Consider the following 27,863-nt stretch of genomic DNA (forward strand, 5'->3'; position numbering starts at 1 on the left):
TTGTTGCGCTGTCACTGTACTGTAGTTACTGTATGGGAGAGCGCCGGATCCGGCAAACCGGCAAAAAGCCGGATGTGTGAAACCGGCCTTAGTCAATACAAAAGATGACAAAAGGTATTGACTACTGCCAGGTACGACTGGGACACATTTGAGTTGGGACAGCGCTGAACTGGAAATTGTAAAGGACTTCAACCTACTCAGATCAAAGATGCAGTGATGACCGCAGAAGTCAAAAGGAGAATAGCTATGGGCGAATCAATAAATTAAGTCACTGGATAAGGTCCTCAAATCAAGTACCATTCCACTGGTAGCAAAGACACGGCTCGTTTGTACATAGTGTTTTCTTTTCTGTATTAACATATGGATGCAAAACCTGGACAATAAAGAAATAAGGCAGAAGATGTGCAGGGTTAGTTTTGGACCACACAGTATTTTCAATTTAGCCCAGAAATTTTTACCTTGGTCTCATCGGACCAGAGCACCATCTTCCACTTGCTAGCTGTGTTCACTGCATGGCTTTTTGCATAAGGACTTCTTAAGGCTTGCTTTCAAAAATGTCTTTCTTCTTGCCTCTCTTCCATAAATGCCAATTCTGGGGAGTACATGACCAACAGTTGTCTTGTGGACAGATTCTCCCACCTAAGCTGTGGATGTCTGCAGCTCCTCCAGAGTGACCATGAGCCTCTTGTCTGCTTAGTGCTCTCCTTGGTTGGGATGTCAGTTTAGGTGGACAGCCATGTCTTGGCAGGTTTGCAGTTGTGGCATACTCCTTCCATTTTTGGATCATGGATTGAACAGTGCTCCATAAGCTGTTCAGAGTTTGGGCTTTTTAATATATATAACCTAACCCTGCTTTACGCTTCTCCACTACTTTTTTGCCTGACCTTTCCAGTGTGTTCCTTGGTTTTCGTATTGCTGTTTGATTCCTACTACTCTCAAACAAACCTCTGAGACCTTCACAGAACAGCTGTAGCTATACTGAGAATAAAATTACACAGGTTGGCTTCTGAAGGTATTGACCACTCAGGATTTTAATTTTGGGGTATCAAACTACAGGGGGCTGAATGCAAATGAACGTCATATTTTAAGATTTATATTTTTAAAATATTTAAAAAAAAAAAAAAAAAAAAAAGAGCATGTATCTGGTCCTTTACACTTCACAAATACTTGCTACCTTGTATTGGCATATCACATGAAATCACTAAAAAGTACATTCAAGTTTGTGGGTGTAATAAGAAAAAAATAATGCATAAACGTATGAGTACATTGACCCCTTCTCCATAATTATAGACCCTTCTAATTTAGTAATAAGACTTGTGTACGTTTAATGCATAGAAAGCTGCCTGTAAAGTTAAGTTCACACATCAGTTTTTTTCTGTCTGGCTGAATCCGGCACAAAAACCTATGCAACGGATGCGGCGAAAAAAACGGATGCAATGCATACGTTTTTCCATGCGGCCTGTCCGTTTTTTGCCAGATCCGGTTTGATACTGAGCATGCACAGTTCAAAAAACCGCATCTGGCGGACTGATGCGGTTTTTTGCCGCAGGAAGCCACGTGCGGCGTCCATAGGTTTGCATTGTAAATGGCGCTGTATTGCGCCGGATCCGGCACGATGCGTTTTGTTCGCCGCAGCAAAAAAACACAGCATGCAATGTTTTTTCCGGCCGCCGCACCGGCTAAATATGCCGCATACGGCAAAAAATGGATGCAACGCAAGGCCATGCGGCACAAGCCAGTGCTAATGCAAGTCTATGGGGGAAAAACCGAATGCGGCAACAGCTGTTGACACATCCGGTTTTTCAGAAAAGCGCCGGATTGTGCCGCACAGCAAAAACCTGATGTGTGAACATACCCAAACCTAAAAGAAAAAATAAAATCAAATCAGATAATCCATAACAGCAAAAAAGAATCTGAAGCTGTGCCCAGAAATGTGCACAAATCCAGGCTGTTCGGAGCAGTTTGCTTCCATTAGTTTGCATGGTCTCTGCGATTTGGCACAATGCTATGACACACATTCAATAGTCAACAGCAGGGAGATTAAGAAACAACAAGGATGCAAAACAAACTGTTCCTGTTGTACACGCTGTACGCCGCCACATACACACATCGGCCCACGTGTTTCCACAACAAACTGGTTACCAGCTACACGGCTCCTGAAGCTCACGAATGAGGCCAATATAGCCTGTATACGGTGATATGTACCTATATGTTCTCACCGTATTATGGCTACAAGGCCGAGAACAACCAGAGCTAGCAGCTTCACAGAGGCCTACAAGGCTTAGCTCAGGTCACGAGACCCATGGTTGGACTAGAAATTCTAGACATAACACAGATGAGAAAATAGTACCTTAATACGGCTGTGTGAATTAGGCCAAACATGTATTATGCAAACTGCACAAACCACCTTCATTTACATTTTTTGCAAGTACAACGGGCAGAAAAGTATTGTAGTGGTGGCAGTTTGGAAGGAGAGGTCCCCTGATCGATTCTTTATAATGTCTGATTTACTAAAAAGTATGAGGGAGAAAGAAAAGGAGGGAGGAGGGAGAAAGAAGACTTGGTGATCTGACATGTCTGCATTCTTCCCCATTGCAAGGAACAGGAGATTTTGAGACTACAAATCATGAAGACCCTTAATTTAAAGGTTCTAGGGTAAAATCCCTCATCTATGACATCTTATGTCTGCAGCTGGCCTAAGATGAAAGTTCCCTTTAAAGATTGCTTTTAATCAGAAAATGACCTATGGTTTAACACTAGAACTACTGAGGTAGTCATTTTGACTACTTTGCACCATGTATTTCTATATAGGTGTCACGAGTCCAGTAGTTCTAGTGTTAAAGGGTTATTTTCAAAATTAGTGTGATTTTTTTTTTTAAAATTATGTACACATTTATGTGCTCCTTATGCGGATATTACTACCAAAGGATACCCTCTAGATCAGAGGTTCCCAACTCCAGTCCTCAAGGCACACCAACAGTGCATGTTTTCAGGATTTCCTTAGTATTGCACAGGTGATAATTTAATCACCTGCAAAGGTGCTGAATCCAACACCCATGCAATGCTAAAGAAATCCTGAAAACATGCACTGTTGGTGTGCCTTGAGGACTGGAGTTGGGAACCTCTGCTCTAGATGACATTGGAACAATCCGGTAGTTCCACAGCTCCCATCATGCACAGTGCAGCGTCTCCCAGCCAGCAAGACAACATAGCTCTGCTTTGCCTACAACACAGACATAGACGGTATCCCATTATTCAGTGCATTCTCTGCTCCTGAACAGGATCCTGCCTGACCGATTGTATCTTCTGCCACCTATATCAGTATAGCTACCTGTGTGGGTTTACATCACTGTTAGCTGGTTTGTAGCAGAGATCAATTCTCCTGCACTCTTCCACATCTGTGCTTGTATTTATTAGGCAGTATAAAAGAAAAAAAGAAGAGAACAACGGGGCGCCAAATCTAAGTGTAGATGTATGTAAACACAGATTGTATGATCATACGAATTTTACACTCACCGTGCAGATTTCTTCTGTTTTCGCTAGTATGATCCGTGTAGTGGATCAACTCTCTTATTAATCCTCCAGTATGCAGCACGAATCCTCGGGAAAAACAATGAGAGTACTGAACAGGTGCTCCCACGTGGGTAATGGAGTAAAGACAAAATCCCTTTCGGCGCTTCCGGAGGATAAATGGATTATCAGTGCAAGTTTGCAACAACTTCAAGAACAAGGGTTTATTAAGGGTTCAATAAAAAACGGACAATTACGGACAACGCGTTTCAGCTAACAAAAGCCTTCATCAGGTGTAGTTTATCCTCCGGAAGCGCCGAAAGGGATTTTGTCTTTACTCCATTTATTAGGCAGTGTAAAGTTGGACTGAGCTGTTTGTTGCCTACTCCTGAAAGATCAAATATGTGAAACTGCCGTTGATACATATGGCAGAAGATACTGCGTGCAAGTAGCAATGGGAGTTTCACTCACTGATTTGTAATTACAAGGGCAACTGTGGACGATTGCAGAAGAGTTTAGCTCTGCTCGTCGTTTGCTAACAATGATGTAAAACCAAAACAGGCAGCTAAAGTGATGTACATAGCAGAAAACAAAAATTTGTCAGGTGGAATACTGTGCAGGAGAAGAGTGTGCCCAAAAGCATAAGGTGAAAGTTATAGATCAATCTGCTTGATCATAGAGAGACCTGGGGCTAGTCAGAAGCACACAGGAGGAGGAAAGGATCTGCAGCACTGAGGAGAAAGAGGGTTCTCCTGGAAATCGAACTTTTTAACAATGTAATAGGACCTTTCATGAGCTGCAGACTCTTCCTTAAAAAGGAAATGGTGGGGGACTCGCTACGTGGACCACCACAGATACAATCTTCTAGACGTTTTTCCATAGCAGTTTTCCACAAAATAAATCTTCACATGACCATAAGCTCAAATACAGATAACAATGGAACAGAAGGGTTTAAGTCACTGCAACATACGTACATGTAACCCTGTGAGATGTAGAAATAACTCTTCTAAAACAATCCTGGTTTGCTGAAATCCGAGAAACAGCAGAAGTGCCCTCGGGACAGAGTGATATGTAATTATCTGTCACATGACTGCGAGTGGCACAGAGGATCCTATTTGTAAGCCGAAGTGGCGTTCTAGTAATGGCACAGCACAGGTCACACACAGCGACTACAAAACATGCACTGCAAGCCGGGACCATAACACATCCATCACAAGAAACCAAAGAGGTCTGCAATAGTCTAGATCACTGGTTCTCAAACTCCAGTCCTCACGACCCCCAACAGGTCATGTTTTCAGGATTTCCTTAATATAGCACAGGTGATGCCTTGATAATGATTCCTTCACCTGTTCAATAGTAAGGAAATCCAGATAACATGATTTGTTTATGGCCATGAGGACTGGAGTTTGGGAAAACCTGGTCTAGATCATTAGCTAATATAGAAGAAAAGTCACGCTGCTTTTATGCTTGTATTTCAGTGTATTACAACTGCAAGTCTGGGCACCGTGTATGGATGGAGTACCGAACCGTGTATGGATGGAGTACCGAACCGTGTATGGATGGAGTACCGAACCGTGTATGGATGGAGTACCGAACCGTGTATGGATGGAGTACCGAACCGTGTATGGATGGAGTACCGAACCGTGTATGGATGGAGTACCGAACCGTGTATGGATGGAGTACCGAACCGTGTATGGATGGAGTACCGAACCGTGTATGGATGGAGTACCGAACCGTGTATGGATGGAGTACCGAACCGTGTATGGATGGAGTACCGAACCGTGTATGGATGGAGTACCGAACCGTGTATGGATGGAGTACCGAACCGTGTATGGATGGAGTACCGAACCGTGTATGGATGGAGTACCGAACCGTGTATGGATGGAGTACCGAACCGTGTATGGATGGAGTACCGAACCGTGTATGGATGGAGTACCGAACCGTGTATGGATGGAGTACCGAACCGTGTATGGATGGAGTACTGAACCGTGTATGGATGGAGTACTGAACCGTGTACGGATGGAGTACCGAACTGTGTATGGATGGAGTACTGAACCGTGTATGGATGGAGTACTGAACCGTGTACGGATGGAGTACCGAACTGTGTATGGATGGAGTACTGAACCGTGTATGGATGGAGTACTGAACCCTCTTGTATAAGGTATCATTTCACCATTCACGTAATTCTCGTATAATAATGCAAAACTACAAAAGCCAAACCATGATCCACCAATATCCGACCTGATGCTTATGGACAACTTGTACTACAGGATATACATTTATGCCGCTATTCATACCAAGCAACAGTGAAACATTTCATTATCGTTGATCGGATTTTAGGGTGACGAGGGCAAGAGTGGGTGTAGTGGACATGTACGGGCCATGCACGTATATACCTCAATGCAACAGTAAATGGGAGACGAAACCTATCACGTCATTTTCGTTCTGCAGATGGCGCGATAAGGCCAATTTTTCTACCGGGCAGAATGATCATGGATTTCTTGTTTTATAGATTTGCAAAAATTTCCACATTTCTGTTGTTTACTGTCAAGATGGGGTGCAGCGTGTACATTAATGAGAAAAAAAAATGAACTTTTTTGAATTTACCAAATGGCTGCAATGAAACAATGAATGAAAAATGTAAAAGGAATCTGAATACTTTCCGTGCGTGTGTATATATCTATATATCGCAGAAAATGTCCTGCAGGATGTAGAATCCATTCTGAGCCCTGCCTCACAGACTGTTCTAGTTGTCCCTAGCAACCAGAGCTTAGCTTTCACTTTACCTCAGCAGCTTCGATGCTGAAGATTTTGAGTTGCCACCAACCAGTGGCTGTCCTCCCCAGCTCCCGCTGCCTAGTCCAGTTTGTGTCCACTGTATTTCATAGATTGGGCACAAAAAACAAATACAATACCAGGTTTCAAGAATTTTCCTTTAAATGCTAATTAAAAATACTGTATTTTTCGGACTATAAGACGCACTTTCCCCCCCAAATGCTGGGGGAAAGTGGGGGGTGCGTCTTATAGTCTGAATGTAGGGCTGCGGGGAATGAGGGTCATCGGTGGCACGAGCAGGCTGTGCAGCGCCTGCTGTGACCACAAGGGCCCGCTTATTTCATATGCATGCATCCTCCCGCCCATGATCTCTCAGCGCTGACAGGTGGGCAGGATGATGTGCGGGGGAGCCGGCCCACGTGATCACCCTGGCAACTACAGCCTGGAGTGATCATGTTCGTCTATATTCACTGCCCACCATGCATCATGATCAGCGCGGTGGGCAGTGAATAAGTACAGCATACTCACCATTCCCTGCAGCGTTGCAATCTCCTCCTGTCTGCCGGCCAGCTGATGTGTGTGGAGAGCGCGCACAACGATGACTTCATCCCTGTGCGCACCCCTCTCCACACATTAGTGGGCAGGCAGACAGGAGGACATTGCGATGCTGCAGGGGAATGGTGACTGGCTCCACACAGGTCAGTGGTGCTGCTGCTGGCACTGACAGGAAGACGAGCAATGCTGCTGCAGTGAGGAAAGGTAGGTATAAACGTTTATTTTTTTTTTTGTGTCACAGGTTGCAGGCCATATACCAGGATGGGGGCACATACCAGGATGGGGGTATATAGCAGGATGAGGGACATATATACAAGGATGGGGATCATATACAAGGCAGGAGGATCATTACCAAGATAACAGTGGCAGCAGCAGATCTTCCCCCCATAACAGTGTGTCATGACCACATTTTTTTGCTTAAAATTTTATTTCCCCATTTTCCTCCTCTATAACTAGAGTGCATCTTATGGTCCGAAAAATACAGTAAGTCTTTAGCAGTTACGGCCAAAAGAAACTTTTTATAGGGCACATAAAAGTTAAAGCCAGCTCTATCCTGTCATACAGTAACACCTGACACCACTATGTTGCCCCACACAATATGATTGCTTGTCTACGAGGGGTTGTCATATCAGCCAGAAGCCTACTGGAAGGTGCCATCTTTGTGTTCCTATGAAGCCCTGGCAGGGTTTAATTGTAGACTGCTATACTTACAATGGAAGTATTGCAGTACAATAGCACATTTAGGTCCCCTATGGTGGCATAAAAAAAAAAAAAGGAAAAAAAGCAAGCAAATGTTTAATCCTTTAGCGACCAAACCAAATTTTTTTTATAAAAATATAAAATATTATAATATATATATATATATATATATATATATATATATATATATATATATATATAGATATAGAGAGAGATATAGATATAGAGAGAGAGAGGCAGAGCGAGAGCGAGAGCGAGAGATGGATGGATGGATGGATGGATGGATATAAATATCTATCTCTGTATTATTATTTTATTTTTTTTTTTTTTAAATGATGTTGCTTTTGGTGGCATTAAAGTTTTGAAAACTGCAACATTTACGCCTTAATTTTGATATTTTCACAAACGCAAAAAATGTCAACCTAAATTTACCTCTGACATAAAGCACAATGCGTCATGGATAAACAATCACTGAACCACTAGGATTCATTGAAGTGTTCAGCAGTAATCACCATGGGTAGTTACCTTGGTCAGATAGATATATATATATATATATATATATATATATATATATATATATATATATATATATATATATATATATATATATATATATATATATATATATATATATATATATATATATATATGAATCCTAGTGGTTCAGTGATTGTTTATCCATGACGCATTGTGCTTTATGTCAGATGTAAATTTAGGTTGACATTTTTTGCGTTTGTGAAAATATCAAAATTAAGGCGTAAATGTTGCAGTTTTCAAAACTTTAATGCCACCAAAAGCAATATAATTTTAAAAAAAAAAAAAATAATAATACAGAGATAGATGGATGGATATAAACATCTATCTCATATATATATATATATATATATATATATATATATATATATATATATATATATATATATATATATATATATATATATATATATATATATATATATATATATATATATATATATATATATATCTCTCTATCTTTAAAAGAAAAAAAACGCATTTCTCAAAAACTATGTACCTAGAAGAGGTTGGAAAAGTTGGATTTGTTAGGTTAGAAAAAAAACAAAAAAACAATACGACGTCTCAGAGGAGAGCTCATTTAGATCTATAAATACGTGTGGTCAATACAAAGGGCTGGCCCATGACTTATTCCTTCCAAAGACAATATAAGGAGCAGGGGGCACTGACTGCGAGTAGAAGAAAGGTGATTCCGGCAGCTAAATAGGAAAGGGTTCTTTACAGTTAGAGCAGACGTAGTAATGGCAGACACTAGAACAGCTTTTAAAAAAGGCTGGGCAATTTCCTCAGTACACACAACATTGTCCGTTATAGATCATGTAGTGACAAAACAGTGTAACGGTTGAACTTGATGGCCCTAGGTCTTTTTTTTTCAACCTATAGGTGCATCTCAAATTAGACTCATCAAAAAGTTAATTTATTTCAGTAATTCAATACATAAGGGGAAAAACATCATAGTGTCGTTACACACAGAGGGATCTATTTCTATATATTATATAGCGTCATTACACACAGAGGGCTCTATGTCAAGTGTTTATTTCCATTAATGTTGATGATTATGGCTTACAGCCAATGAAAACCCAAAACTTTATCTCAGAAAATTAGAATATTATATAAGACCAAATGAAAAAATGTTGGCGCCTACTGAAAAGTCTGTACAGTAAATGCCTCAATACTTGGTCGGGGCTCCTTTTACAGGAATTACTTCATCACTGCAGCGTGGCATAAAGGTGATCAGCCTGTGGCACTGCTGAGGTGTTATGGAAGCCCAGGTTGCTTTGATAACAGCCTTCAGCTCGTCTGCATTCTTGATCTGGTGTCTCATCTTCCTCTTGACAATACCACATAGATTCTCTATGTGGTTTAGGTCAGGTGAGTTTGCTGGCCAATCAAGCACAGGGAGTGGTTATTAAAGCAGGTATTGGTACTTTTGGCAGTGTGGACGGGTACCAAGTCCTGCTGGAAAATGAAATTTCCATCTCCAAAAAGCTTGTTGGCAGAGGAAAGCATGAAGTGCTCTAAAATGTCCTGATAGATGGCTGCGCTGACTTTAGTCTTGATAAAACACAGTGGACCTACACCAGCAGATGACATGGCTCCCCAAACCATCACTAATTGTGGAGACTTCACACTAGACCTCAAGCAGCTTGGATTGTGGCCTCTCCACTCTTCCTCCAGACTCTGGGACCGCGATTTCCAAATGAAATGCAAAATTTACTTTCATCTGAAAACAACTCCTTGGACCTCTGAGCAACAGTTCAGGTTTTTTCTCTTGGGCCCGGGTAAGACACTTCTGGCGTTGTCTATTGGTCATGAGTGGCTTGACACAAGGAATGCGGCACTTGTAGCCCATGTCCTGGATATGTCTGTGTGTGGTGGCTCTTGAAGCACTGACTCCAGCAGCAGTCCACTCCTTGTGAATCTCTCCCAAATTTTTGATTGGCCTTTTCTTAATCCTATCAAGGCTGCGGTTATCCCGGTTGCTTGTGCACCATTTTCTACCACACTTTTTTCCTTCCACACAACTTTCCATTAATATGCTTGCATACAACACTCTGAACAGCCAGCTTCTTTAGCAATGACCTTTTGTAGCTTACCTTCCTTGTGGAGTGTGTCAATGACTGCCTTCTGGATATCTGTCAAGTCAGCAGTCTTCCCCATGATTGTGTAGCCTACTGAATCTGACTAAGGGACCATTTTAAGCATTTAGGAAGCCTTGGCAGGTGTTTTGTGGTATTTCTAATTTTCTGAGATAATGACGTTTGTGTTTTCATTGGCTGTAAGCCATAATCATCAACATTAACAGAAATAAACACGTGAAATAGATCCCTCTGTGTGTAATGACTCTATATACCGTGTTTTTCCAAAAATAAGACACTGTCTTATTTTTTTTGCCCCCCAAAAAAAGCACTAGGGCTTATTTTTGGAGGAGGTCTTATTCTTGGAGAAACACGGTTGGGGGTAAGTTTACCCCCAAAAAAGCAGACCCCCCCCCCCCACTTCCCAGGAGACTTATACTCACCAGACCAGGACGTCTTCATGGTTCCAAGGTCCTCCTGTGATCTCCGGTCGGTGCTGCACGCCGTCCTACCCTGCTGCTAGCTGACACGCTGACACACACAGCAGATCACACACACAGATCGCAGATATACACAGCAGATCACAGGCACACAGCCGATTGCAGACACACACACACCTGATTGCATGAAACACACACACACACACACACACACACACACACACACACACACCACATCCAGCACTTACGGCAGCAGGGAATGAGAGCAAGTCACGTGCCCGGCCGCAGGTCCTGTTCGTTGCGCTCCACTGCACTGCACACTGCCTCTCAGGATTCTCCCAGCCAGAAGAAGAGATCGGTGTCGCTGGATGAGGCGAGTGTGTATGCAATCCAATGTGTGTGCGATCCGATGTTTGTGTGTGTGTGTGTGTGTGTGTGTGTGAGATCTGATTGTGTGTGTGTGTGAGCGCTGATGTGTGCGGGTGTGTGATCACTGCAGGTCCTGCCGCTCAGCTTCGGGTGGGTGTAATTGCCAGGTGCCGCTGTGTATAATGAAGTCTCCTGCAGTATCTGTAACTTTTTTAGCTGCACGGACACTTCATTATTGATCCGCGACTAGGGCTTATTTTCGGGGGAGGGCTTATATTTAAGCCTTTCTCCGAAAATGCTGAAAATCGCTGCTAGGGCTTATTTTTGGGGGAGGTCTTATTTTTGGAAAAACACGGTAATATATAGGAATAAATCCCTCTGCGTGTAATGACTATATAGGTGTTTCCCTTTTTGTATTGAATTACTGAAATAAATTAACTTTTTGATAATATTCTAACTTATTCAGATGCACTTGTATGTAACTTCAAAATTGCTGTCAGGAACAGATTTTAAGCCTTCAGGTGCTACATAGGAATTAATGCAAAAATCTTGTCTAAAATGTTACTTTAGCCGCTATTTTTTCACATTTGCAAGGGATAGAACCAAAAAAATGAACCCCACATTTTTTTTATCCAGTTTCTTTTGATCACGCTGATGCCCCACATGTGGTCAGAAACCTCTGTTTGGACTGATGTCAGGGCTTGGAAGGGAAAGGGCAGCATTCGGATTTTGGAACACAAAGTTGGCTCAAATCCACTGTGGCCACCATGTTGTATTTGCAGGTCCCTTAACGTACCTAAACAGCAGAAAACCCCAACAAGTGACCCCATTTTGGAAACTAGACCAATCAAGGAATTCATCTAGGGGTGTGTTCAGCATAGGTTCTTCACAGAACTTTTTAAAATGTGGATTTGAAAACAATTACTTTATCAGCTAAAATGTGGTTTTAGACTAAAATATGTACTTTACACACTGGATAATATGAGAAAATACAACCAGAATTTGATAGGCAAATTTTTCCTAAACGCGATGATGCCTTATATGTGGTCAATAACTGCTGTTTGTGTACATGGCAGGGCTCGGAAAGTAAAGAACGATTTTTGGAGCGTCTGAATAGATTGGGAATGTCATGTCACATTTGCAGAGCTCCAAATACACGAAAACTGCAGAAAGCCCCCAGAAGTCACCCTATTGTGGAAACTAGGACCCTCAAGAAACTTATCTAGGGGTATACTGAGCACCTTTATCCTACAGGGGATATACAACTCTAACACTTAGATGTGAAAAGAATATTTTTTTTCCACTAAAATAATGATTTAGCACCAACTTTATCATGTAACACAGGGGCTAATAGGAGAAAATTGATTCATAATTTGCTAGGCAAACCTCGGAAAGCAAAGAGCGTTATTTAAAGGGAACCAATCACCAGCATTTCCGCATATAAGCTAAAGCCAGTGCTATACTGGTGCTATCAGGCTGAGTCTATACATACCTGTAGTGGGCAGCTCAGATGGTTAGGTTTTGAAATCCAAGAAAGTGAAGTTTGTAAAATGAGCAGCTTCTTGAGCGACAGCTACACTGGAGCAGATCATATATTCATAGTTAGCCCCTCCCCCTGTTAGAATTAGCATAAGTATTATACAAACGACTCATTTTGTCTAGCAGGACCTGTGGTGAGGTCATACCCATGTGATCAGAAGGGGCGAGGCCTCAGCCACCAAAGCTGAATACCAGGTCACATGGGTATGACCTCACATGTATAGGTATGACCTATGCGAAAATCCTGGTGATTGGTTCCCTTTAATTCTTGGAATGCAAATGTTGACAAATTGCACCTCTCAATGAATTTGTCTATAGCTGCACTGACTATTTGCAGCATTCATGCATGCCATATTTTTTTTTTTTTTTAGATAATTGCACACACGCCAGCCTAGTGCCCTTATATTATGTCCAGGTTGTGACGCACCCCGTAGATTGTTAATCGGGCTCTCCCTGCTACAGTTATGCCTCTTATGGGGTTACTTACTACGGTTTAAGCACATTGAGAATTTGGAAGCGCAGATTTCACTGGATTTTACTTGGTGGAGTGGGAGCCATATCACAGATTGCCATTTTAAAACGGCGTTGAGGGAATAAGGTCCCTTAACGGACGCAGTTTTTTTATGCGTATCGGCAGTCGGTAAAGGGTTAAAAGTGTGCCTAAGAGAAAAAAAAAAAAAAACTACATGTTCACAAGTACAGCAATAATAAAAAAAAAAAAATGTTACGGGCCTTAAAATATATTTTTGTTTTTATAAATGCCGCAAAGTATATGGGAAGCCATACAAGCTAGGGATCGCCGTCACTGCTCGGACCTGCTGAATAAAAAGGTACCAAGTCACTGGATTCATTAGGAACAATCAAATTGAGCAATATTCGCAGCACCCTGCTTTTTTTTGTTCTCCTCACAACTCCGCAAACTAATTTTCCAGTTTTCAGTAAATTGAATGGAAAATAAAATAATTTCATCCAAACTAAAATGTTTTGGACCCATTCCAAGCAAAATACTGGTTAAAGAAGACAAGTTAGAAAGTGGCCTTAAAAGGGTCAAAGGGGTGTGCCCACTACTTCTAAACATTATATTGGGCACATTGTAATCCTTCAGAGGAGAAGGAACAGGGTTTCTATTGGGTTGAAGGAAAAGACAACATTGCAGCTGATCAGGGGCCGATGACGACCATCGCTGTAAGAGGAGGCCAGGAGTCTGGTGAGGGACCTCGGCCACAGAACGGAGGGATACGACAGTCTAGATGCAGAGTGTAGGGTTGTTTTTTGTTGTTAACTTTTGCGGTATGCAGAGTTAATTACCGTAATAAAAATGTTTAAAAAGTAATGGACAACTTCTTTGACATCGAACGTGCTCAAGACCTGTTTCAGTCAGGCTGTCTCCTGTACCAAAAAACTCATATCAAAAGCCAACTTTACGTGAATGGCTTCTCCTCCTTGGCAATGTTAGACATTCTGCCCCAGAAGCAATGCTGTGATGGGCTTGAGGCCTTGGATCTGCTGAGATCCATCAAAAATGTCTAAAGTTTGGACACAAGATAAGAAATTATTTCGGCATTATTTTAAGAGCAAAGTAAAAACTAAATTGTTTTTTAAAGGATGGTATATTAAAAAAAAACAAAGACAAAACAAAATTTTCAACTCATCGTGGCTCAGACTCTGCCATCAGGGGTTCAGCATCCACCTCACCTGGGGGTGTCCCAGAAGACTCACCATTCAGCTTTCATCCCAAAACCAATGGCTGGGACTGTACAACACTGCATACCCATGCATCACACCACACTAGTGCTCCCAATGTACAGACGTGAAGATCTCTGCTTCATCTTACCAGCATTCAATGGCCCTAATACGGAGAAAGTGAAAACTAAATTTGTGTCAAAAGTTTGCACTTTGTGTTTTATGTTTCTTATCAGATATATTTCTATGATTACTGAAGTACAATTATCAGCATTTCATACGTTTTTACAGTTTTATTTACAAATACATGAAGTTTATGTAAAGACTGAATATTTAGTGTTGTCCCTTATTACACAAGACTTCTGCCCTTCTCCGCAGCAGCTGGTTATCGGCTCCTGGGACAAATCCTGACAACATTTCCCCTAGTGACATGGGCTCCATCGTGCTGGATAAGCATCATCACCAAATTGTTCCTGGATCATTAGGAGAAGTTGCTAGTCTCATCAGTGCTTGGCGTTTCATAAAGTTTTGTTGCTTTTCATTTTCCTCCAACTTTTTGAGACTTGACCACAGGTTCTCAAATGGGACTGAGATGTAGGGAGTTTCTTGGCCATGGATCCAAAATGTCGATGTTTTGTTCAACAAGCCTCCCGAGATCATTCATGTGCGGGGGTTTTTCTACCATGGAGGGGTTCGCTCACAATTTTAGCCAAGAACACTACCATGAATAAAGAATGGGATCTAATCATCCTCTGAGAGTAACATCTCCTAATGATCCAGGAGCAATGTGGTTATGATGCTTATCCAGCATGATGGAGGCCATGTCACAAGTGAGAAAGTGCCTAACATTAACATTTTGGATCCATGGCCAGGAACCTTACCAGATCTCAGTCCTATTGAGAACTTGTGGTCAATCCTCAAAAAGCGGGAGGACAAACAGAAAATGTGCTAAACTCCAAACACTGATGATACAAGAATGTGCGGTCATCAGTCAAAATCTGTCCCAGAAGCCAATAGCCAGCTGCCGTGGAGAAGGTCAGAAGTCTTGTAGGCTACTTTCACACATCCGGTTTGAGCAGTGCGGCTCAATCCGGCTGTGAAACCTATGCAACGGATGCGGCGAAAACACCGCATCCTTTGCATAAGTTTTTACAGGCGGCCCGTCCGGTTTTTTCAGGTTGCGGCATGCTACTGAGCATGCGCAGTGGAAGAAACCGCATGCGGCGGCCGGATGAGTTTTTTTCCGCATCGCGCCGCATCCGGCGTCCATAGGCATGCATTGAAAAATGCGCCGCAGCGGCCGGATGCGGCGCGATGCGGTTTTTTTGCTGGAGCAAAAAACGTTGCAGGCAACGTTCCATCCGGCCGCGGCATCGACTAAATCTGCCGCATGCGGCAAAAACCGGACCGAACGCAAGCCCATGCGGCACAATACGGCAGTAATGTAAGTCTATGCAAAAAAAAACCGCAACCGGCGGCAAAAAAAAAACGGTTGCGGTTTTTCTGCAGAGCGCCGTATTGTGCCGCAGAGCAAAAACCGGATGTGTGAAAGTAGCCTTATAAGGGACAACACTGTAATTATTGAGTCTTTACATAAACTTCATGTATTTGTAAATAAAAGTGTAAAAACAAATGAAATGCTGATAATTGTACTTCAGTAACTACAGAAACATCTAAAAGATCTTAAAACTGAAGCAGCAAACTATGGGAAAAGCAAAATGTGTGCAAGTCTCGGAATTTTTGGCCACAACTTTACAGTTTGAGTCCCCCAAACACGTCAACCCCTGACAAATAAGGTTGGAGTAGGAAGAAGTGGGCAGGTGGAATTTAATCGCCCAATCCTTTTGTTTTTAGGATATATGAAGCCAGGGCCAGTGATGTCTCGTAGAAGTTTCATCCGCTCTCCCTGTGGAAAACTCATGAATGATCAGCTAAGCTGAGCGGCCATGAGTGTGTGAGAGTCGGGACAGACAGCGGTCTGCAGAACCGGCCATCTCACTGTATGGACAGGGTTAGTTACGGTGCCTGTAGGGTCTGTGTTCACCCAAGACAAGCCACCTGTGCCCTCATTGCTCCCTCGCCCTCGTTTGTCCTCTGACTGCTGTGTATAATACAAGCCCGTCACAAGCTGACCGGGCAATCAGTGCATGGGGAGCGGATTTCCATTACAGCAAGGAAAGAATGAGTATAAAGTGCAGATAACGAAACCACCAGATATGAGATATCCGCTACACGTATACAAAAGGTAAGAGGCCAAGGTGGAGCCCGAATACTCACTTTTAATACGGCTTTACCGGGCACCGCAGTGTGGGATGAAACCGCCATCACACCTCATATAAATCTCCCAACCTTACGCCCGTGTAACGTGTGCTGTGCCCCGGATGCATTCTATGATTCTCTGCGGCTTGTGTTAAACTAAGGGTGCACTTACACCAGGCACTTATCAAGGACGAGCACTCCTAGGAACTAACGTTTGATTTCCGATAATCTGGGTACACAGGCCGCCAATCAATCGCCCAAAAGAAGAACAAAATGCTTGTTCGTTGGGTGAAGTGATTTTTCAGCTTGCTTTAAAATAACCACTCTCTACAGTGCATTGTCATGTGTAAACAAAACATGCCGCTGAGAACATGATGTATTATGCGTGCGGAGTGCCTGGGTCACTGATCTATCTGGGCACGGGGGTGGTGCGGGTAACATGCGGTGGGCTGGCAAATTGAAAAGTGACTCTATATTCCCTATGTTTCAGGGTCTGTCTGGGAAGCAAGGACCAGCCGCGGTCTTCTGCCTCAAATGTGACAGATCCAGACATAAAAGTATTCATACCCAGTGCAATAAAAAAAAATAATACGGCACAGGTGGGAGGGGGGGGGGCTGTAGTGTACGGCACAGGTGGGAGGGGGGGGGGCTGTAGTGTACGGCACAGGTGGGAGGGGGGGGGGCTGTAGTGTACGGCACAGGTGGGAGGGGGGGGGGGCTGTAGTGTACGGCACAGGTGGGAGGGGGGGGGGCTGTAGTGTACGGCACAGGTGGGAGGGGGGGGGGCTGTAGTGTACGGCACAGGTGGGAGGGGGGGGGGCTGTAGTGTACGGCACAGGTGGGAGGGGGGGGGGCTGTAGTGTACGGCACAGGTGGGAGGGGGGGGGCTGTAGTGTACGGCACAGGTGGGAGGGGGGGGGCTGTAGTGTACGGCACAGGTGGGAGGGGGGGGGCTGTAGTGTACGGCACAGGTGGGAGGGGGGGGGCTGTAGTGTACGGCACAGGTGGGAGGGGGGGGGCTGTAGTGTACGGCACAGGTGGGAGGGGGGGGGCTGTAGTGTACGGCACAGGTGGGAGGGGGGGGGCTGTAGTGTACGGCACAGGTGGGAGGGGGGGGGCTGTAGTGTACGGCACAGGTGGGAGGGGGGGGCTGTAGTGTACGGCACAGGTGGGAGGGGGGGGGCTGTAGTGTACGGCACAGGTGGGAGGGGGGGCTGTAGTGTACGGCACAGGTGGGAGGGGGGGCTGTAGTGTACGGCACAGGTGGGAGGGGGGGCTGTAGTGTACGGCACAGGTGGGAGGGGGGGCTGTAGTGTACGGCACAGGTGGGAGGGGGGGCTGTAGTGTACGGCACAGGTGGGAGGGGGGGCTGTAGTGTACGGCACAGGTGGGAGGGGGGGGGCTGTAGTGTACGGCACAGGTGGGAGGGGGGGCTGTAGTGTACGGCACAGGTGGGAGGGGGGGCTGTAGTGTACGGCACAGGTGGGAGGGGGGGCTGTAGTGTACGGCACAGGTGGGAGGGGGGGGCTGTAGTGTACGGCACAGGTGGGAGGGGGGGCTGTAGTGTACGGCACAGGTGGGAGGGGGGGCTGTAGTGTACGGCACAGGTGGGAGGGGGGGCTGTAGTGTACGGCACAGGTGGGAGGGGGGGCTGTAGTGTACGGCACAGGTGGGAGGGGGGGCTGTAGTGTACGGCACAGGTGGGAGGGGGGGCTGTAGTGTACGGCACAGGTGGGAGGGGGGGCTGTAGTGTACGGCACAGGTGGGAGGGGGGGCTGTAGTGTACGGCACAGGTGGGAGGGGGGGCTGTAGTGTACGGCACAGGTGGGAGGGGGGGCTGTAGTGTACGGCACAGGTGGGAGGGGGGGCTGTAGTGTACGGCACAGGTGGGAGGGGGGGCTGTAGTGTACGGCACAGGTGGGAGGGGGGGCTGTAGTGTACGGCACAGGTGGGAGGGGGGGCTGTAGTGTACGGCACAGGTGGGAGGGGGGGCTGTAGTGTACGGCACAGGTGGGAGGGGGGGCTGTAGTGTACGGCACAGGTGGGAGGGGGCTGTAGTGTACGGCACAGGTGGGAGGGGGCTGTAGTGTACGGCACAGGTGGGAGGGGGCTGTAGTGTACGGCACAGGTGGGAGGGGGCTGTAGTGTACGGCACAGGTGGGAGGGGGCTGTAGTGTACGGCACAGGTGGGAGGGGGCTGTAGTGTACGGCACAGGTGGGAGGGGGCTGTAGTGTACGGCACAGGTGGGAGGGGGCTGTAGTGTACGGCACAGGTGGGGGGGCTGTAGTGTACGGCACAGGTGGGGGGGCTGTAGTGTACGGCACAGGTGGGGGGGGCTGTAGTGTACGGCACAGGTGGGGGGGCTGTAGTGTACGGCACAGGTGGGAGGGGGCTGTAGTGTACGGCACAGGTGGGAGGGGGCTGTAGTGTACGGCACAGGTGGGAGGGGGCTGTAGTGTACGGCACAGGTGGGGGGGGCTGTAGTGTACGGCACAGGTGGGGGGGGGCTGTAGTGTACGGCACAGGTGGGGGGGGGCTGTAGTGTACGGCACAGGTGGGGGGGGGCTGTAGTGTACGGCACAGGTGGGGGGGCTGTAGTGTACGGCACAGGTGGGTGGGGGGGCTGTAGTGTACGGCACAGGTGGGTGGGGGGCTGTAGTGTACGGCACAGGTGGGGGGGGGGCTGTAGTGTACGGCACAGGTGGGGGGGGGGCTGTAGTGTACGGCACAGGTGGGGGGGGGGGGCTGTAGTGTACGGCACAGGTGGGGGGGGGGGCTGTAGTGTACGGCACAGGTGGGGGGGGGGCTGTAGTGTACGGCACAGGTGGGAGGGGGGGCTGTAGTGTACGGCACAGGTGGGGGGGGCTGTAGTGTACGGCACAGGTGGGGGGGGCTGTAGTGTACGGCACAGGTGGGGGGGGCTGTAGTGTACGGCACAGGTGGGGGGGGGCTGTAGTGTACGGCACAGGTGGGGGGGGCTGTAGTGTACGGCACAGGTGGGGGGGGCTGTAGTGTACGGCACAGGTGGGGGGGGCTGTAGTGTACGGCACAGGTGGGGGGGCTGTAGTGTACGGCACAGGTGGGGGGGGCTGTAGTGTACGGCACAGGTGGGGGGGGCTGTAGTGTACGGCACAGGTGGGGGGGGCTGTAGTGTACGGCACAGGGGGGGGGGCTGTAGTGTACGGCACAGGTGGGGGGGGGGCTGTAGTGTACGGCACAGGTGGGGGGGGGGGGGCTGTAGTGTACGGCACAGGTGGGGGGGCTGTAGTGTACGGCACAGGTGGGGGGCTGTAGTGTACGGCACAGGTGGGGGGGCTGTAGTGTACGGCACAGGTGGGGGGGGGGCTGTAGTGTACGGCACAGGTGGGGGGGGGGCTGTAGTGTACGGCACAGGTGGGGGGGGGGCTGTAGTGTACGGCACAGGTGGGGGGGGGGCTGTAGTGTACGGCACAGGTGGGGGGGGGGCTGTAGTGTACGGCACAGGTGGGGGGGGGGGGGCTGTAGTGTACGGCACAGGTGGGGGGGGGGGGGGCTGTAGTGTACGGCACAGGTGGGGGGGGGGCTGTAGTGTACGGCACAGGTGGGGGGGGGGCTGTAGTGTACGGCACAGGTGGGGGGGGGGGGGGCTGTAGTGTACGGCACAGGTGGGGGGGGGCTGTAGTGTACGGCACAGGTGGGGGGGGGGGCTGTAGTGTACGGCACAGGTGGGGGGGGCTGTAGTGTACGGCACAGGTGGGGGGGGGGCTGTAGTGTACGGCACAGGTGAAGAGGCCTGTAGTTACGTGCAGGACTGTGGCCAGTGATCCCCGGCTGCGCAGCTCGCTTCTTACCTCCTCAGCGCTCTCCCCTGCGGCCTCCCATCCTCGCCGTCTCCTGTGGGGGATTCCGAGCTTCCCTCTCCCCCTCTCAGCATCCGCAGCTCGGGGGCCGAGGGGGAGAGAGAGCCGCAGCTGAGGCGAGCACCGTGCCCCCTCTCATCCTGCCCCCTCCTCCGAGCCGCAGGGCACGGCGGCCATGTAACCGATCTGCCCGGCACTTCCTCGCTTACAATCCGGGCATGTGCCGGAGAGAACGGAGGGGGAGCCGGGAAGGCTGCGCCCCCTCCCGCGGTGCAGCACTGGTGTCCCCGCTCCCGGGGGTTTCTGATATCGGATGTGGGAAGACACTGGATCCTACAGCCGCTCTGCAGCCGCTGTCAAAATAAGAGCCTCTCCCTGAAACTGCTTCCTGCTCCCCCCTCCTCCTCCTCCTGTCTCCTGAGCGGAGTCCTTCCCAGCCGCCAGCACACCTGGGACACGGCGAGAAGGGCGGCAGGGGAGGCTGAAGGGGGAAGGGGAGGCTGAAGGGGAGGCTGAAGGGGGAAGGGGAGGCTGAAGGGGGAAGGGGAGGCTGGAGAGGGAAGGGGAAGCTGGGGGGAGGCTGGAGAGGGAAGGGGAAGCTGGGGGGAGGCTGAAGGGGGAAGGGGAGGCTGGAGAGGCAAGGGGAAGGTGGGGGGAGGCTGAAGGGGGAAGGGGAGGCTGAAGGGGAAGGGGAGGCGGAAGGGGGAAGGGGAGGCGGAAGGGGGAAGGGGAGGCGGGGAAGGGGGAAGGGGAGGGGGAAGGGGAGGGGGAAGGGAAGAGGGGAGGCTGAAGGGGAAGGGGGAAGGGGAGGCTGAAGGGGGAAGGGGAGGCTGGAGAGGGAAGGGGAGGCTGGAGAGGGAAGGGGAGGCTGGAGAGGCAAGGGGAGGCTGGAGAGGCAAGGGGAAGCTGGGGTGAGGCTGGTGAGGGAAGGGGAGGCTGGAGAGGCAAGGGGAAGCTGGGGGGAGGCTGGAGAGGCAAGGGGAAGCTGGGGGGAGCCTGAAGGGGGAAGGGGAGGCTGAAGGGGGAAGGGGAGGCTGAAGGGGGAAGGGGAGGCTGGAGAGGGAAGGGGAGGTTGAGGGGGAAGAGGAAGCTGGGGGGAGGCTGAAGGGGGAAGGGGAGGCTGAAGGGGGAAGGGGAGGTTGAGGGGGAAGAGGAAGCTGGGGAGGCTGAAGTCGAGGCTGGAGAGGGGAGGTTGAGGGGGAAGAGGAAGCTGGGGGCAGGCTGAGGGTCAAAGGGAGGCTGAGGGGGAAGAGGGGGAAGAGGAGGCTGAGGGGGACAGCAGGTGAGGCTGAAAGGGAAAAGAAGGCTAAGGGGCGGCATGGGAGGTTGAGAGGGAAGAGAAGGCTAGAGGGGTGACGGGGGAGGCTGAGAGAGAAAAGATAGCAGAGGAGGCTGAGACAGAAGAGATGGCAGGGGAGGCCTAGAGGAGAGAGGAGGCCGAGAGGGAAGAGGAGGCTAGGATGAGGTGACAGGTAAGGCTGAGAGGGAAGAGGATGCTGGGAGGATGACAGGAGAGGCTGAGAGGGAAGAGGAGGCTAAGGGGGTGGATGACAGGGAGGCTGAGGGAAGAGGAGGCTGAGTGGAAGAGAATGTTAAGGGGGTGGTGACAGGTGAGACTGAGAGGGAAGAAGAGGCAGAGTGTTGCTACAGGGCAGGCTGAGAGGGAAGGTGAGGCTAATAGGGGTGTCAGGAGAGGCTGGTGGGAAGTGGAGGTTGAGAGGGACAACATGAGATCCTGGCAGGCAGAGGGGACTACCAGAAAGGCTGAAGGGTATAGGGGGAAACACGGGAGGCTGAAGGGTTAAGGAGGTGAAAAGGGGAGACTGAGGGGTAGAGAAAGTCTAGGGGAACAACAGGGGAGACTGAAGGAAAACGTAGGTTGAGGGGACTAGAGGGGAGGCTGAGGGGGGGGGATGACAATGTTGGAAGCAGAGGGAAATCACAGAATAGGCTGAAGGAGAGGCTAGGAGAGTTGAGCGGAAGAGAGGCTAGTGGAAAGAGGAGGCTGAGGAGGAAACAGAATGGCATAAAGAGGAAACAAAGGGAAGAGGAAGCTGAGTGGGGTTGACGGGAAGCTGAGGGGGACAAGAGAGGAAAACAAAGGCTCAGGGGAATGACAGGTGAGGCTGAGAGGTACAAAAGGAGGCTCACAGGGAACGGTAGATCGAGGGGATGACAGGGAAATCTGAGGGAGACTGCACATTAGGCTGAGTAGAAAAGGGTGTAAGTAGGAGGGGTACAATATGGATGTCTCAGGGGAGGCAGAGGGAGATGACAGGAAGCTGAGAAGACAGTGGAGGATGAGGGAATGAGAAGGAAATAAGGCTGAAAGGGATGATCATAGGGTGAGGGGGGAATGGATGGTGTAAAGAGGAAACAGAGTGAAGAGTAGGCTGAATGGGATGATGGGGCTCAGGTGAAAAAAGAGGCTCAGGGGGACATCAGGTGAGGCAGAGGGGAAGGGTAGGCTGAGGGGACGACAGGAGGTTTGGGGTAAAGAAGGATGACGGGGTTAAAGGGAAGGTTGAGAGGATGAATGGGAAAGCTGTGGGAAACTGCAGAGGAGACTGAGTGGAAAAAGAGTGGTGGAATGAGGAGGATGACGGGAGGCTGATGGGAAAGGCAGTATAGGGTAAGGGGAAAGAGAGGCTAGTGGGGAAGAGGAGGCTGAGGTGGAATATGAGGGGGCAACAGGGAAGACTAAAGCTGAAAAGGAGTCTGAGGGGGACAGCAGGTGAGGCTGAGAGGGAAAAAGGATGGTGAAAAGAGGAAACTGAGGGGGCTGAATGGAACGAGAGGGAGACAAGGAGTCTGAAGTGGAAGAAAAAGGAGGCTGAGAGGGATAACAAGAGGCTGAGGAGTACAACAAGGAATTTGAGGGTAAGCAGAAACTGTGGGAAATGACGGAGGGGCTGAGGGGGGAAAGAAGTTGATGGAAAGAGGAGGCTGAAGAAGACGAAATGGAGAGCTGAAGGGGAAAAAGAAGCTGAAGTAGATAACAAGAGAGGCTGAGGAAGAAGTTAGAGAGGGATGCCAGGAGAGGCTGAAGTAGAAAAGGAGGCCAATGGGAATAACAGCAGAGGCTGAGGAGGACCACAGGGGGGGGGGGACTGAGAGGGAACAGGAGGCTGAGCAGAACCAGAGAAGAAGCTGAAAGGGAACAACAGGAAATGGACAGCTGAGGGGGCTACCAGGGAGGAAAAGGCAGCTGAGGGGGGCGACATTGGGTAAGAAGAGATAAAGGGGAGGGAAGGCTAAGTTGTACAAGAGAGGATGTTGAGGGACATGGGGTGGAATGATGGGGGGAGGTCAAAAAGGAAGAGGAGGCTAAGGCGTATGACAGGAGAGTCTAAGGGGGAAGAGAAGCCGTAGGCAACAAGTGGAGGCGGGAGTGTAAGAAGAGGCTAAATGCAATGACAGTGGAGGCTGAAGGCGAAGAGAGACTGACGGGATTAGGAAGGATACGGGGGACGATCTGAGAGACTGAGGGGCAACAGGGGAGGATGAAAGGAATGATGAGAGGGAACAGGAGGCTATGGGGAAGACATGAGAGGCTGACTACAGGGAAGCTTAGGGGGTATCAGGTGAGGCTCATGGGGATAACAGATGGCTGAGGAGGGAGAAGAGGCGTAGTGGAACAGCATGGGAAGCTAAAGAGGATTAGATAAGAAATAAGAGGCTGAGGGAGACAATAGGAGGCTGAGGCGGAAGAAGAGGCAGGGGAGGACTACAGGAGAGGGTGAGTGGGAAAAAAGGCAGAGTTGGATGATGACAGGCTGCTGAGAAAAGGCAAATCATACAGTGGGGAAAAGAAGTATTTGACACGCTGCTGATTTTGCAAGTTTTCCCACCTACAAAAGGATGAAGAGGTCTGTAATTTCTATTGGAGGCACACTTCAACTGTGACAGGCAGAATAATAAATATTTACAGAATTTCACACTGTATGATCTTTAAATAATTAATTTGCTTTTTATTGCATGAAAAGAGTATTTGATCACCTACCAACCAGCAACAAATCTGGCTCTCTCAGACCTGCTAATTTTTCTTTAAGAAGCCCTCCTACTCTGCACTCATTACCTGTATTAATTGCACCTGTTTGAACTCATTACCTGTATAAAACACACCTGTCCACACACTCAATCATTCACACTCCAACCTCTCCACCATGGCTCCACCCATTCACAAAATTAAGAAAAAAGCTGTGCCTAAAAACACACCAAAACGCATGAGTTTTTTGGTGTGTTTTTTGCCAGAAGGTACAGGTTTAGTGCAGAAACATTCTGCAACGTGCTCACAAAGCCTTACTTGGTCTGGGGCTTGACTCGTTGGGTAAGGATGATTCTGGGAGCGGTCAGGAATCAGCTGAGAACTACACAGAAGGACCTGGTCAATGACCTGAAGTGAACTGAGACCACATTTTCAAATATTACAGTTCGTAGCGAGCTACTCTGTCACGGATTAAAATGCTGCAGGGTACGCAAGGTCCCCCTGTTCACGCCAGCACATGTCCAGGCCTGTTTGAAGTTTGCCAATGACAATCTGGATGATCCAGAGAAAACATGGGACAAGGTCATGTGGTCAGATGAGACCAAAATAGAATATTTTGGAATCAACTCCACTCACAGTGTCTGAAGGAAGAAGGATGAGTACAACCCCAAAAATGCTGTCCCAACCGTGAAGCATGAGGGTGGAAACATACTTTGGGGGTGCAGGATGACTGCACCGTATTGAAGGGAGGATGGATTGGGGTCATGTATCGTGGGATTTTAGCCAACAACCTCCTTCCCTCAGCAAGAACATTGAAGATGGGGCGTGGCTGGGTCTTCCAGCATAACAATGACCTGAAAAACACAACCAAGGAGTGGCTCCATAAGAAGCATTTCAAGGTCCTGGAGTGACCTAGCTAGTCTCCAGACCTGGACCCAATAGAAAATCTTTGGAGTGAGCTGAAACTCAAATGTTGCTCAGCGACAGCCCCGAAACCGTAGTCAACCCCACTAAAATCTAAAGAACACACAGCAAATACCAACAGATGGAGTGAACGAATAACTTACCTCCAGATGACTCAAGGAGAGGAACTGCAACTACAATGTCTCTCCAGATGAATCCAAGCCGACTGCTTGCACTGAAAATTTGTTAAGGGCATTAGACCTATCACCAGCAGAGACGAGAAGGGAATGAGAGTTTTTAAGGACACAAAGGGAAGTGCTGATGAAAACAGCTGACAGGGTGAGGAATTCCACAGGATCCTAAAGGGAAAGGGATAAATACAAAGCATAGGAGATACATTATATACCATATACACTGAAGATCAAAATTAGAGAACAATGTATGATCACGTGCTTATTTCAGAAATAATGTAATCTACACAGTGGGTGTCTAGAACAGGTCTGCTCTGAAAACGCCTTTGCGTTTCCTCCCGTGGATTTTGCCATCACGGAGAGGCTTGGTAGCTAGGGAAGTGGAATTCCTTAAAGCAATATTGAAGTGCTGGGATCTCGAATGCCGGAGGGGGATCTTTATCGGGGGATCTTGGCCCACTTTCTCCAATTTTCTCCAACCCGGAGTAGATCGCTTTTTGTGTTGGAGGAGGAGTGAAGACACAAGGTTTGCACAGATTCTACAAGGAACAGAACTGCCCCCTCTTTCATCTCTTTTATCCTCAGAGGTCGGGAGTCCTTCGGTTTGGTTGGAGTATCTCCAAATTAGGTCCTTCCTGAAGGAAGGTAGTAGACGTAGGATTTTTGCCGCCACCGCCACACAGTTTGAACAAGAAGGCATCTTCTTTCTCTGGTTTACTCCTTTTTGACTAAAGAAATAGATAACCGGGGTCTTAAATATACTGAGAAGTGGAATAAAGAGCTGGGGGCTATCTATCTCTGACGAGGACTGGCAAAAGGCCTTCATACTCACAAATTCTTCATCGCCTGTGCCGCCCAGGAGAAAAACTTCTTAGGCTAGTTTCACACTACGTCTTTTTAACATCCGCTGAAAACGTTTTTTTAGCGGAAGTACGGATCCTGCTTTTACAGCAAATAACGTATGCAAACGCATATGTTATTTTGCAGGATCCTGCACTGGATGTTTAGGGGCGGGCATTGGAGTCATGTGATCGGGAGTGAGGGGAACTAGACTGGGAGGAGGCTTCTGACAGCTGCAGACGCTGGTAACCAAGGTAAACATCGGCCTTGGATACCCGATATTAATCTTGGTTACGAGTGTCTGCAGCTGCTAGGAGCAGGGCTGCCTGCACGCGTAACCAACGTAAACATCGGGTAACTAAGAGAAGTGGTTACGCGATATTTACCTTGGTTACGAGTGTCCGCAGCTCTCAGGTGGGAGAGAGAAGAAGGGGGAAAGACAGAGATAGAGAGAGAGAGGGTGAGGGAGGGAGTAGAGAGATAGACAGATCACTGGAGACTGGTTCTGGGCATGCTCAGTACTTTCTGGGCATGCTCAGTACAAAAGCAGGATCCTGTCTATCAGCACGCCAGCGTTCACCTGCGTTTGCGTGCGTTATAGTCAGGATCCAGCAATTTGCAGTATTTGGACGGAGCTCAAAAACGCTACAAGTAGCGTTTTTGAAACATGTTAAAAAACTGCAAGTCACTGGATCCTCACTATAACGCACGCAAACGCAGGTGAACGCATGTTAACGCGAGTCCATTGCAAATGCATTGAAATGAAAACGCATTTGCACTGGATCCGCTTGTCCGCTAAAAAAACTTTAAGGACGGATGTTAAAAAGACGTAGTGTGAAACCAGCCTTACTCGATAGTACAAAGTATCCTGATACACTCCATACATTATTCCTAGAGGTCTCTGATAGGTGTTTGAGGTGGGGGAGGGAGAGAGGAACAATGCTGCACATCTGGTGGGACTTCCCTTTAATCTAGCCATTCAGGAAGTCCTTATTTGTAGCTCACAATAAATTTAGTGGGGAAAATTTGGTGGGCACTCCTCAGATGGCTTTACTTTCGATCCTTCCGGGATCATTCAAATCACAGAGAATGTGCCTGTTGAGATATTGTCTCATGGCAGCCCGCATGGTGATCCTGAGATATTAAAGATCCCCCAAGGTTCCATCCATGGGGAAATGGTTTATGGAAATGACCAACACTCACAAAATGGAGACACTTAGGCTCTGTGCGCACTGGGAAATGAAATTTCCTTGTGTAAATTCCGCATGCTCTCAAAGATTACCGCACCCGCGGTAAAAAACCGCGGGAAACTGCACCCGATAACCGCATGCGGTTTGCCGCGGTTTTACCGCGGTATTATTCGCGGTATTGCCGCGTGCGGGTTGGGATGTGCTTTATTGCATTCAATGCAATAAAGCACATTGAAGAAAAAAAAAAAAAAAGTCATTTAATTCTGAGATAGTAGATAGACAGAAGAATAGATAGAGGGATAGATAGAGGGATAGATAGACAGACAGATAGATAGAGGGATAGATAGAGGACAGATCGCTGCATTTCCCACGGTCGGCAGTGAGTTCACATTACCGGCCGTGGGAAATGACCGGTAATTACCTCTGCTGTCTGCTGCATTCAGCCTGTGTCTGTGACAGTCGCGGCTGGA

At 48.1% G+C, this 27,863-nt stretch overlaps 1 protein-coding gene across 6 annotated transcripts in view; it reads right to left on the reverse strand.

Moving 5' to 3' along the window:
* The window catches only part of BCL9L (BCL9 like), an 88,855-nt gene extending 68,153 nt beyond the window's left edge, over positions 1 to 20,702 (reverse strand). For 3 of the 6 annotated variants that reach the window (XM_075328407.1, XM_075328409.1, XM_075328406.1), the window contains exon 1: positions 20,273 to 20,701. The gene's annotated coding sequence lies outside the window, so the exon portion shown is untranslated. Of the gene's footprint in view, positions 1 to 20,272 lie in introns of all 6 variants that reach the window. The other 3 variants (XM_075328408.1, XM_075328411.1, XM_075328412.1) reach the window with 3 other exon arrangements.
* Positions 20,703 to 27,863: the final 7,161 nt, after the last annotated feature.

This window comes from Anomaloglossus baeobatrachus, chromosome 11 (assembly GCF_048569485.1).
Source record: "Anomaloglossus baeobatrachus isolate aAnoBae1 chromosome 11, aAnoBae1.hap1, whole genome shotgun sequence".
NCBI lineage: Eukaryota > Metazoa > Chordata > Amphibia > Anura > Aromobatidae > Anomaloglossus > Anomaloglossus baeobatrachus.